The sequence below is a fragment of the Xiphophorus couchianus genome, chromosome 1 (genome assembly GCF_001444195.1).
Source record: "Xiphophorus couchianus chromosome 1, X_couchianus-1.0, whole genome shotgun sequence".
In the NCBI taxonomy this organism is placed as follows: Eukaryota; Metazoa; Chordata; class Actinopteri; order Cyprinodontiformes; family Poeciliidae; genus Xiphophorus; species Xiphophorus couchianus.
The window spans coordinates 9,468,805-9,481,536 of NC_040228.1; the positions used below are offsets into that span (position 1 = coordinate 9,468,805).

The window sequence follows — 12,732 nt, forward strand, 5'->3', positions numbered from 1 at the left end:
TGGAAAGCTTTTTTATCTCTATATGTTTACACAGATTTTAATCCAAACGGTTCTGCCATCTTCATACACCAATACACAAAGTCTTTAGAGGGAAGTCTTGTGTCGGTCAGAGTAAGTGTCAAGTCACGTCTTCCAGCGATTACAGCCAAGTTTTTAAGCCTTGACAGATGAGAGCTGTGCAACTTGTTTCATCGCATGTCTCACTGTGTGAGGTGATTCTAGCTAAAAGTCTTTGTTCGAAATGTGTGTCAAACAGAATGAGTTGGAGACGTGTTGATGTACTTGGCGACTCTTTTAGAAAAAAAAATGGTCAGATTTCTGTCTGAATGTGATATTGATTTCACCCAAATTCTCAGAATTGCATTTTTTCTTCATTCCTCCATCCGAGTCTGAAGTTTCATACCACTAAGCCACTGCAGACGTCTTGATTTAAAAAGCAGCAATAAAACCAAAAACAATGGGAAGCCACGTGGAAAGTATGATGAGGTTATGTTGGGAGAACTTTTTAGATTTTCCGGTGCCTTTTGGGAAAAAGTCATGCAGTGTTTAACAGTGAGTGCTTTATGAAGGGAGTTTCTTAGTTGAGGTTTTCTGCCTTCAGCGGTTTGTTAAAGCCTCTCGTCACAATCAAGGGCAGAAGAGGAAACCGTTTCACCCAGGTAGCTACATAAATATACAGTAGCATTCATACTCGTAGAGAAGAACAACACACCCCATGTCTCTGGCCCTTTCCACGCCCCTCCTCTCACCTCCCACCTTTCTTCTCCTCTTTTCAACCCCTCCCTCCATCTATCTCTCCCATCCGTTCTCTACCCTTTTGAATTAGGTTCATTCTTCCAGCCTGTTCTCCCTCTGAGCGTTTCTGCTGCTCCACTCAGCTCCTGTGAAAACTCCCCGTCTATGTGTGTGTGTTTGAACTCCCCGTGTGTGTGTGTTAAGAGGAGTTTTATGTGTGTGCACAGCGCTGCGTATTTTTTTTAAGAGGAGCTGAAGTGCAGTCGTTCATCAGTGTAGCTGACTGCAGCCGGGGGAATACTCAGATCTCTGTGTCGCTTTTCAACTTACAGCTGCTTATAGGACTTTTTTTTTTTAAAGATTAACTGGACTTTTATTTTTCACCAAGCCAGGACTGCAGAGCTGCTTACTCTTTGCCTCATCTTCACTGGAATTACTCATATCAATTTTTCCAGAGGTTCTTCCAGGATTGCTAAATTTTGTTTTATGTATTCTCCTGCTTTCTGAGTTCTATTGCAATTTAAGTAATTTCGATTTCATTCTCATTCCCTACTTTGACTTGAGATATGTTAAACCTTTAATGGAAATTTAAGAGCTCAGCAAGAGTGCAAAGGTGTGGATGAGCAATAACTTTGATAGTACCGACGACACAGAAAAGTTTTTCACATAATGGAAGCAATAAGTGCAACAAGAGGCATGAAGGGCTCAGGTGGATGCTGATCCTGGCCAGGACATTTCTGAACCTTTGCAGATTTTGATCTCTTGGAACTGGATGGGAAGGTGAGTTTTAATTGCTTGCAGAAACAGCTCAAGTGTTTTGTATATGAATGACATTAGCTTAATAATAGGGGTGTTACTGGAGGCATTGTAAGGATCCTGGGGCTTAGCTCAGTCCAAAAGTACTTTAATTTACCTAGACAGCAAAGTCATTTTTTTGTCATTTAAAATGAAAACAGTAGCAGACATGTTGTATGAGTTATGGTCTGCCTGGCTTGCTTTTTCCAATGTGAAATTTAAAAAAAGTACCACAATCTTTTTACTGTGTTTTATAGCATCAAGAGTAAAACACACTCAAAAACACTACTTTTAAGGATAAAAAAGATCAAATTTTCCTATTTTTACTTATCTGCTTTAGCAGAAGACTTTTTGTGAATGATAACAGACACGTCTCATATCAGTTCAATGTGCCAAGTTGGATCAAATAACCCTGATTCTTGTAGAAGAAGCAGTTTAAGTCTGCTGTTTCTGCAGCGGGATGCAACATTTTGTCCCTCATCAGACATGGCTGCACTTCTCTAAGACACAGACATTTTAATACTTTAAAACTTGATACATGACTTTTTTGATAGTTTTTTTTTTTATATAAATGTAGCTGACACGTGACTTGTTTTATCAGAATTCATTCTTTAGGCGTTCGCTGTCGTGCAATTTTATCAACAAAAAGTGATATTTCTTATGCATTCTAAAAACCTAGTTTAAAGGCATTTATCGCTTTTACCATTTTTAAAATTTTTCACAATTTTTTAACAGTGCATTCAGCATTTAGCACATACAATCATAAACAGTCAAAGACATGACATATATCCATCCATCCATCCATCCATCTTCTTCCGCTTATCCGAGGTCGGGTCGCGGGGGTAGCAGCTTCAGAAGGGAGGCCCAGACTTCCCTCTCCCCAGCCACTTCTTCCAGCTCCTCCGGGGGAATCCCGAGGCGTTCCCAGGCCAGCCAAGAGACATAGTCCCTCCAGCGTGTCCTGGGTCTTCCCCGGGGCCTCCTCCCGGTGGGACGTGCCCGGAACACCTCACCAGGGAGGCGTCCAGGAGGCATCCTGACCAGATGCCCAAGCCACCTCAACTGGCTCCTCTCGATGTGAAGGAGCAGCGGCTCTACTCTGAGTCCCTCCCGGATGACTGAGCTTCTCACCCTATCTCTAAGGGAGAGCCCAGCCACCCTACGGAGAAAACCCATTTCGGCCGCTTGTATCCGCGATCTCGTTCTTTCGGTCATGACCCAAAGCTCATGACCATAGATGAGGGTGGGAACGTAGATCGACCGGTAAATCGAGAGCTTCGCTTTTTGGCTCAGCTCTCTCTTCACCACGACGGACCGGTACAGCGCCCGCTTGACAGCAGACGCTGCGCCAATCCGCCTGTCGATCTCCCGCTCCCTTCTTCCCCCATTCGTGAACAAGATCCCGAGATACTTAAACTCCTCCACTTGGGGCAGGACACCCCCCCTGACCCGGAGAAGGCACTCTACCCTTTTCCGGCTCAAGACCATGGCCTCGGATTTGGAGGCACTGATCCCCATCCCGGCCGCTTCACACTCGGCTGCGAACCGATCCAGCGAGAGCTGCAGATCACGATCTGATGAAGCCAAAAGGACCACATCGTCTGCGAAAAGCAGAGATGAGATCCTGAGGCCACCAAATCGGATCCCCTCAACACCTTGGCTGCGCCTAGAAATTCTGTCCATGAAAGTGATGAACAGAATCGGTGACAAAGGGCAGCCCTGGCGGAGTCCAACTCTCACCGGAAACGAGCCCGACTTACTGCCGGCAATGCGGACCAGACTCTGACACCGGTCATACAGGGACCTGACAGCCCGTATCAAAGGGCCCGGTACCTCATACTCCCGGAGAATCCCCCACAGGGCTCCCCGAGGGACACGGTCGAACGCCTTCTCCAAGTCCACAAAACACATGTAGACTGGTTGGGCGAACTCCCATGCACCCTCCAGGACCCTGCTGAGGGTGTAGAGCTGGTCCAGTGTTCCACGACCAGGACGAAAACCACACTGCTCTTCCTGAATCCGAGGTTCGACTATCCGACGGACCCTCCTCTCCAGGACCCCTGAATAGACCTTGCCAGGGAGGCTTAAGAGTGTGACCCCTCTATAATTGGAGCACACCCTCCGGTCCCCCTTTTTGAACAGGGGGACCACCACCCCAGTCTGCCAATCCAGGGGAACTGCCCCCGATGTCCATGCGATATTGCAGAGTCGCGTCAACCAACACAACCCTACAACATCCAGAGCCTTAAGGAACTCCGGGCGGATCTCATCCACCCCCGGGGCCTTGCCACCGAGGAGCTTTTTAACCACCTCGGCGACCTCGCCCCCAGAGATTGGAGAGCCCAACCCAGAGTCCCCAGGCTCCGCTTCCTCAGTGGAAGGCATGTTGGTGGGATTGAGGAGGTCTTCGAAGTACTCTGCCCACCGGCCCACAGCGTCCCGAGTAGAGGTCAGCAGCACACCATCCCCACTATAAACAGTGTTGGTGCTGCACCGCTTCCCCCCCCTGAGACGCCGGATGGTGGACCAGAATCGCCTCGAAGCCGTGCGGAAGTCTTTCTCCATGGCCTCTCCAAACTCCTCCCACACCCGAGTTTTTGCCTCAGCAACCGCCCGAGCCGCATGCCGCTTCGCCCGCCGGTACCCATCAGCTGCTTCCGGAGTCCCACAGGCCAAAAAGGCTCGATAGGACTCCTTTTTCAGCCTGACGGCATCCCTCACCGAAGGTGTCCACCAACGGGTTCGAGGGTTGCCGCCGCGACAGGCACCGACAACCTTGCGGCCACAGCTCCGATCGGCCGCCTCGACAATGGAGGCACGGAACACGGTCCACTCAGACTCCATGTCCCCCACCTCCCCCGGGACGTGTTCGAAGTTTTGCCGGAGATGGGAGTTAAAGCTCCGTCTCACAGGGGATTCCGCCAGACGTTCCCAGCAGACCCTCACAACACGTTTGGGCCTGCCAGGTCTGACCGGCTTTCGCCCCCGCCACCGGAGCCAACTCACCACCAGGTAGTGGTCAGTGGACAGCTCCGCACCTCTCTTCACCCGAGTGTCCAAGACATACGGCCGCAGATCCGATGAAACGATGACAAAGTCGATCATCGAACTGCGGCCTAGGGTGTCCTGGTGCCAAGTGCACATATGGACACCCTTATGCTTGAACATGGTGTTCGTTATGGACAATCCATGGCGAGCACAGAAGTCCAGCAACAGAACACCGCTCGAGTTCAGGTCGGGTGGGCCGTTCCTCCCAACCACGCCCCTCCAGGTCTCACTGTCGTTGCCCACGTGAGCGTTGAAGTCCCCCAGCAGAACAAGGGAGTCCCCAAGAGGAGCACTCTCCAGTACCCCCTCTAAGGACTCCAAAAAGGGTGGGTAATCTGAACTGTCGTTCGGCCCGTAAGCACAAACGACAGTCAGAACCCGTCCCCCCACCCGTAGGCGGAGGGATCCTACCCTCTCGTTCACCGGGGTAAACCCCAACGTACAGGCGCCGAGATGGGGAGCAACAAGTATGCCCACTCCTGCCCGACGTCTCTCTCCCTGGGCAACTCCAGAGTGGAAGTATGTCCAGCCCCTCTCAAGGAGACTGGTTCCAGAACCAGAGCCATGCGTCGAGGTGAGACCGACTATTTCTAGCCGGAACCTCTCGACCTCACGCACTAGCTCCGGCTCCTTCCCCACCAGAGAGGTGACATTCCACGTCCCAAGAGCCAGTTTCTGCAACCGAGGATCGGACCGCCAGGGTCCCCTCCCTTGGCCGCCACCCATCACACAGTGCACCCGACCCCTTTGGCCCCTCCCACGGGTGGTGGGCCCATGGGAGGGGGGGCCCATGTTTCCTCTTCGGGCTGAGCCCGGCCGGGCTCCATGGGTAAAAGCCCGGCCACCAGACGCTCGCCATCGTGCCCCCCCTCCAGGCCTGGCTCCAGAGTGGGGCCCCGGTGACCCGCGTCCGGGCGAGGGAACACCAAGTCCAAGGTTTTCCTTCATCATTGGGGTCTTCGGGCTGCACTTTGTCTGGTCCCTCACCTAGGACCTGTCTGCCTTGGGTGACCCTACCAGGGGCATGAAGCCCCAGACAGCATAGCTCCTAGGATCATTGGGGCACTCAAACCCCTCCACCACGATAAGGTGGCAGCCCATGGAGGAGCTGACATATTAAATGACATATATCATTTAATGTAATGTCATATGCATGAACAAAGATGTTGTAAATATAACTGGTGGAAACCACATGCTCAATCAGGTGCACAACACATGTTTGTCCGTCATATACAAGCCATGCTGCTAGATTTTGTGACAGACACTGATTTTATGAGACACAGAGGACAGGCAAACAATCTGCTCAGGTTTTATGTAAACATACAGACCATGCAGTCATATTTTACAGTATAAGTAAATGATTTTATTAATATATTGATAAATTTGATCCCAAGTGGAATAAGACACTCCCTCCCACCCTGCATGGGTTAGCTAGTATAAACAATGAATGGCTCGAATAAGGGACTATTCACTAAACATCAGGGCTGCAGCCTGAATGTCTAGGTCTAATACTGCCTATGGGTAAAAGGTCATACATGATACTGACTCACAAGAATGAGCAGAGAGGAGATTCTAGGATTATTTATGGAGAATCTAAACGTCCAAATTTTCTTGCACAATAGATCTTTCACAGATCACAAACTGTGTTAGTTCTAAATGTGTACTTGGTGTAAAAAAAAAAATGCAGCATGACAATTTAGCTTATGCATTGAGTTTTTTATGCTTTTCTACTTTTTGTAAAGTTCTTTTGCTAAAAGTGATCCCCTTTTATGTTTTCAAAAATAGAATAACAGTTTTAAAAAGCTTCTTTTTAAAGACCTCTGTTCAATATTGTATTATCCAAGGCCAACAAGTTTGATGAGTCCAAATAGTTTTGGAAAGGAAATGTGAAGTTCAGATTGTGAAATAACCCTTAAATTTAGCACTGCACGATGACCAACAGTTAGCTAGATGTGCTACGCTCAGTTATTTTCGGTTATGTCTCAAGAATTAGTTTCTTTTATACTTAAGAGTAAAAAATAAGAGTCAAAAAATAAGATTCAGGATGTCAGACTTAAAGCATGCTCCTTAACATTTGTAGCTCATATAAATAGCTTAATAAATAGCTAAAACATCTGCCAGAGAAGCTCATATTGAAAGCAGTAGTCACTTTGACAAAATTATTGTGATAATTTAATTCCACAACAACCCTAGTTACTAATGTAAAATGTTGTTGCTTTAGCTGCATAGACTGGACCATCTGAAGAAGACATAACAGCTGTTAAAGCTTTACGCAGCCAGCTGTTTCTAGAACGTCAAAGTGTGCAACAATACTATTCCCAAACCATTGCATATCAAAGTATCTTTCATGTTTTGTTGATTGCTTGTGGGATTTTTCTTCACAGAACTACAATGAAAGCTGAGATCTTGTTTCACTTACAGCAGTGAGTTGTCTTTCCTCTGAGAGCTCTTTGGAGCAGATCCAGTCAGAAGACCAGAGGCAGCTCTGCAAGGTCTTGATTCACAGCAGCTTCTGTTTCTCACAGAGCCAAGCCGTATGCCAACAGTGACCAGTAAATTTCATTTACTCTAATTGCACCTTCATTGTTATTTAATTACAATACTTTACTGAACCACAACAGCGAGGTATTTTTAAAAGTCATACCTTTCTGGAGAGGCATCAGGTAGAGATCAAAAAGTGACAATTATTCCTTAATTGGCTCTGATCAGTGATCGGCAGGTAAAATACAGAACCTATACTTGATGCAAGTTTTGTTACAAAAGATCACCTAATAATTAAGGACTTTATGTTTGGATGCATCAATAGAAGCTGCTTCAGAACCTTTTTTTCCTCATTCATACATTATTTTTCTTATGAAAAAAACTATGAATTTGTCAAAATGGCAATGGGCAGATCGGAAGGAAACTCAAATACTGATATTAGCTACATAAAAGCCTGATCCGTGCATCTCCATACTGTTATCAAAAGTAAGATTAGTCCAGTCCATCCTGACTGACCTGACCAGTGGAAACAGCCAGTCATGAGACATATTTAGCAGAAAGCGACCCCAACTCTAATCCTCACTGTAAATTGAACCCACTCCAACTGCAACATTTCTTTTTCCAATTTAAGCCTCCGATACTTGGAATAATTAATCCAAATCAAACAAAGATTAGCCACAGGTTTGCCGGCTGGGAAACTTCCCCTTCATGTTGCAGGGCCAGCTGGCTGAGTACCAGCAACCAGCAGATTGCTGCGGTCTCACTGCTTCTTCATTTACAGGGTTTCTTTTTGAGCACTCAGTTTATTTGCCCCAAATCGCCTTACATTTACTGGTTCACCTTGTTTCAGCATAAAATCCCATGAACACTGTTTAACTTTTGTTGTGAAACTGCTTCACTTTGATTATTGCACTTGGGTGTGTTTGAGATGAGACTGTGTGAGCTATAAGGTGCTGCTGCAACAAGTCACTAAAAGCAATGCAGTACTTTCATGCTTATGAAGCGGAAACAAAGGATTAGTTAAAATTCATTTTTTCAACCTTCATACGTAATTTGTTATTTTTAAGTGCTGGTGTAAATCAGTCCATTTTTGTCAGCTTATCTACTACTTTCAGTTCAATGTCTTTAGTTAATCATCACTAAACTAAACATTTTTCACACCACTGGTGGTCTGTGCGCTTCATTTTTTTGAACGTGCAGAGGAGAAGTGAAGCACTCCTCACCTACCTGTAATTCTGAGTAAGACTAAATGCTGCCCAAAACTCACAGTACCCCCTCCATGCTTTTGCTCCCGCCTCGGGTTTGTTTGCAGAAATCTGCAGCATGTCCACGTTCTGCCATGCTTCTCCAACCGCACCTGCCTTTCCAAGGCTGAATATCTTTTCTGAATCAAAACACAACAATTGCTCCTAATGGTGCTTTTCCAGCATGGGTTTTGTTTGACAGAGCAAGCTGGAATGTTGCACAAGTCACATCCAACTTTTTACATGCCTCATAAATTAGTGTGTAAGAATGCTTAGGGTGCAGTCAGAAAAAGGTGAGTCTCTTGGACCTTGCAGACCAACATATCCCGGTTCATATTATTTTTGAACCGTAGCTTGTTGTCTGAGTGATAAATTGTCCAAACGGATAAAACAGCAGTTGAAAACAAAATATTAATCACAAGGCCTATTGTTTTTCTTCTTTTACATCTTGAGGCTTCATTTTAACCCATTTTACTGTATAGCAAAATACAGGAGTAAGTACCTTTACAATCTTAAGAGGCATTTTGGGATTTGCTCCTCCTAAATAAAATGCTTGTAGAAAAATGGAATTTATGTTTGTGTGTAAAGTTAGCACTAACCACAAGTTAAAATAAAACTACCTTTTCATCTAATTGTAGGTTGAAAAAATAAATACATTAAGCTTTTAACAAAAGAGAATGTCAATATATACTTGAATAAAAATATTCTAAATTCATATAATATGAATAATAAAAAACACACACCTCCCCCACTGAGTGCTGGAGATAGACACCAGCCCCACACTCTGCACAGATAAGCAGGTGGAATATATATGATGGACAAATAAAGAGGCTAATGTGAAAAAGGAAAGCATTTTGCTATTTGTTTCATTCTCTTGTGATAATTCTATACCTAATGCCAAACTTATAAAGAGCCAGAACACACAGAGCTGTGGCTGTGGGTTGGACTGTAGGCTGCTGGCATACACAGCTTCAGAGTTATGTGGTATAAAGCTCAGAGTAAAAGCATACAAACCCATTTAATTAGACATCCCTAAATAAATTCATGAACGAGCTAGCATGTTTAATAGATTCTGTAAAGTAAATTAACAGAGAAAAAAAATGTATGAGTGTGAAATCTGTGCTTTCATTTTCACCAAACAAGTAGTTTCTTTGTAGAAACTCTGTAGTTCCCATTTGTGCAGCAGTTAACTCTTCAGATTGAGCTTTTTTCTTTCTGTGTTTATATGCCTTCCTTCCCTTTCAGTCACTCCTCGAGTTCAACTCTTATCCCTTCTTAAGATTTTCCTTCTTTTCGACAGAGCAATGCATGCGATTATATGCTGACATGGTGCGGAGATGGAAATTCCCATTAAAGCTAACCACTCTAACCCTCCTCCTGTCCTCAATGTCTCCTGTCAATCAAAGCGAGCCAAAAGCCACCAGATACCTGCTGCTTGGCATTTTGCTCTTTAAAGTGTAGACCCCTCCTTCCTCCTCACTCGCTCCTTTTAATTCCTCCTTCTCTTCCACCCATCTCTCCTGCCTTTCATTTCTTGGTCCCAGGGAAGCTTAGCCTTGTTGGTTGCTGGCCAGGGAAACTCTTTTCTCTCTGCAGGCAAAACAATTGTCTCCTTTCTTTCCGTCACATACTCTTTTTTTCTTCTTCTCTATCCCTATACGTTTTCATTATTTTCATGGGCCTGCATGCATGCAAGCATGCTGCAGGCTTCAAGTGCTCCAATCCCTACGCCTTGTCCTTTCAGAACTTCCCTCCACTTCCAGTCTCACATGCTGTTTTTGTCTCTCCCTGCCTTTTCAGTTCTGCTTTGTGCTTGTAAATCAGATTTCTAACAACTCTGCTTTTTTTTTGTTGTATATTTATGAACTCAAGTAGTTCTGCTTTCACCCCTTTTCACAGCTCTTATCATTCCTTTAGTTCTTTCCCAGATATCAAATGGCACCATCCCATTACAGCCTTTGTCTTGTGATTATAACCTGTTTATTTTTATTGTTTAAACATTTCTTTTCTCACTTAAAAGTTCCTACATCTGAGTTGATATGTGCTGTGCCTCTATTGCTTCTTGTTTCCGGATCTTTCTTTTTGTTTCTTATGCCACTTTACTCAAACAACTTGGTCAACAAGTCCATATTAATTGGAATAATTTGCTAATTAAATCCTGGGTCAAACATAGACCCATCCATTCTTGGATTTAGTTAACACAACCGAGTTGGGTTCTTGACTTGAACCAGCATATTGAACAAGGTTTTCCATCCAAATGTACTTTCTTTAACAGCATTTAATGTTAGTTATGGATTTAATTAACATATGAGCATAACATACAGTCAATGGATCCTCCCATCAGAGTAGAGTCGTACAGATGAAATCACAGCGGTTGTGAGAGAATTGCTACATTTATAAAGCAGAGCAAAATCTTCCTTATCTGAGAATATAATGTCATTAGGATTCTGTAATAGTGATTAGCATAAACCCACCATTTAGATTACTTTGGGGGCGTCAAACATTCATTCTTTGTTCGATCCTGAGAAAGTGAAAGGCTAGAAGTTAAGTTGCTAATATTCATTCACTCATTGTTGCTTTTGGTGCTATAGTGTTGCACTCTAACCTCTCTCTGCAAAGGCACGTCTCACCCTGGAGGAGGCCTGCTTTGTCTGCTCGTCTTATTTAGGCTGTTTTTTGACAGGACAGCTTGGCCCCTCGTCTTCCCCCCCTCTGAATCTATGTCTGTCTTTATTTTTAATCCATTCCCTCTTGGCATGCTGCCGCTCCATGTCCATTGAAGCCGAACTGAATGCAAGTGTCGGTGAGCCTGGTGGCGTTTTTTTCTTTTTTTTTTTATTAAGATGCTTTATGGAGCATGCAGGAGATTTAAGGAGTACTCAAGCTCAAGAGTGGGTGTCTGAAGAACAAAGTGCTGACTGGGAGGTGTGTGTTGTTCAAATAAGCAAGTTAGTTCAGAGAAATCATTCTTTTAAAGTGATGATAGCACATATAGAAAACATCATCAGACATACACACGCACACACACATTTCTGGGAGACTCGGGGGGACAATGGGACCAGTCGTTTGGCTTATACAAGCCGACAGGAGAGTAAGGATTTCACTGGAGCCTCTGTCACTCCCAGGAACTGTGACGTGAACTGTGCTTTAGTGCGAGTCACGGTGCCCCAGCTGACGAGGGCGCTGACGTCCATCTCCTTGAAAATACTGCGAGCATCTTTGTAGCTTTGTGTTCAACCTTGAGCCCACAAACACACACAGTGTCTCTTTCTTTCTGCTTCGCATTGTAACACTTTATTGCTCGCACTTTAATGTTTTATTCCTGTACGAGTGTGCATCAAACCTCATAAAGGCCGGGTCTACGAAAGTGGCGTTTTGTGTACTTGAATGTATGCTTTTGTCCATTCATTACATGTGTGCGTGTTTGTGTGTGTTTATTTACTGCAGGGTACGAGGGAGTTTATGCCTCCTTTCAGCTTTGCCCTGTTGTGTTGTGGACTGGCAGCCATGAGCCTATGAGAGCTCTCCTGTCTCACTGCCTCAATAGCTCCATTATTCATAAAACTGAAAGCCAGCCGTCTTTGCTGTGCTGTGTGTCTGTGTGCAAGTGGAAATTGTCTTTGTGTTTTAATTCTTCACCACAGCATTTGATGGCAGTGCAATAGTGTTTGAAGAAAAACATGAAGGGCAACTGAACTTCTTTTTTTTTGGCCCTTTGATTTCTTGGTTTCTGTAAAAGTCTAAAAAAAAAGGAAATTTAGCTTCCTTTTATCTGGAAAATCTGGGCTTACCATAATTCACTCATCTTTCAATTTATTTTTCTACTTTTACTCTACCTTCTTTATTTTTTAGCAGTTAAAAATTGACATTCAGTTTTGAGCACTGGTACAAAGTTGTTTAAGATTTCAAATGTTTTTATTTTATTTTAATTCTAACATTACAGAAGATGTTAGTTCTTAAAGGAGGTAACAGATGAAAGGCAGTGATGAGGAGTAATTGTAATAATAATAAAAAAAACATTAAAAACCTCAACGCTGACTATAAGGTGCCATATAATGAAGGAGGCTGATTCCAGTGAATAGCTTTACTGTTCTGTCAGCCGGGCAACAGAGTCCAAAGTACTAGAAGAAAGGTTTGTGCATGGGTGTGTGTGTGTGTGTGTGTGTGTTTCCAGTACAACACCACACAGATACATTCCTACTGATTAGTTTACAAACCGGTGACCTGGTTACTGAACCAGGTGTGTAGAGTCAAATAAAAACATATCCAACTCAAGTCATTGCTTCTTCTGACATAATGTTTTACCTTGAATTCTGTAGATCTTTAAATACACTCATGAACTGTTATGTCATGTTGCGATGTATAATTCAAAATAAATACTTGAATATTCGAGTGCTGCTTTGAATAACTCAGCTCTCACATAGCTGTG

General features: G+C 44.2%; 1 protein-coding gene across 3 annotated transcripts in view; it reads left to right on the forward strand.

The window, feature by feature from the left end:
• sema3b (sema domain, immunoglobulin domain (Ig), short basic domain, secreted, (semaphorin) 3B) overlaps nucleotides 1-12,732 on the forward strand; it is an 81,527-nt gene that overhangs the window by 43,096 nt on the left and 25,699 nt on the right. Inside the window, exon 1 of one of the 3 annotated variants that reach the window (XM_028014681.1) lies at nucleotides 868-1,515. The exons of 1 other annotated variant lie outside the window; for it this stretch is intronic. The gene's annotated coding sequence lies outside the window, so the exon portion shown is untranslated. Of the gene's footprint in view, nucleotides 1-867; nucleotides 1,516-12,732 lie in introns of those variants that run through there. One more of the 3 variants, XM_028014702.1, reaches the window with a different exon arrangement.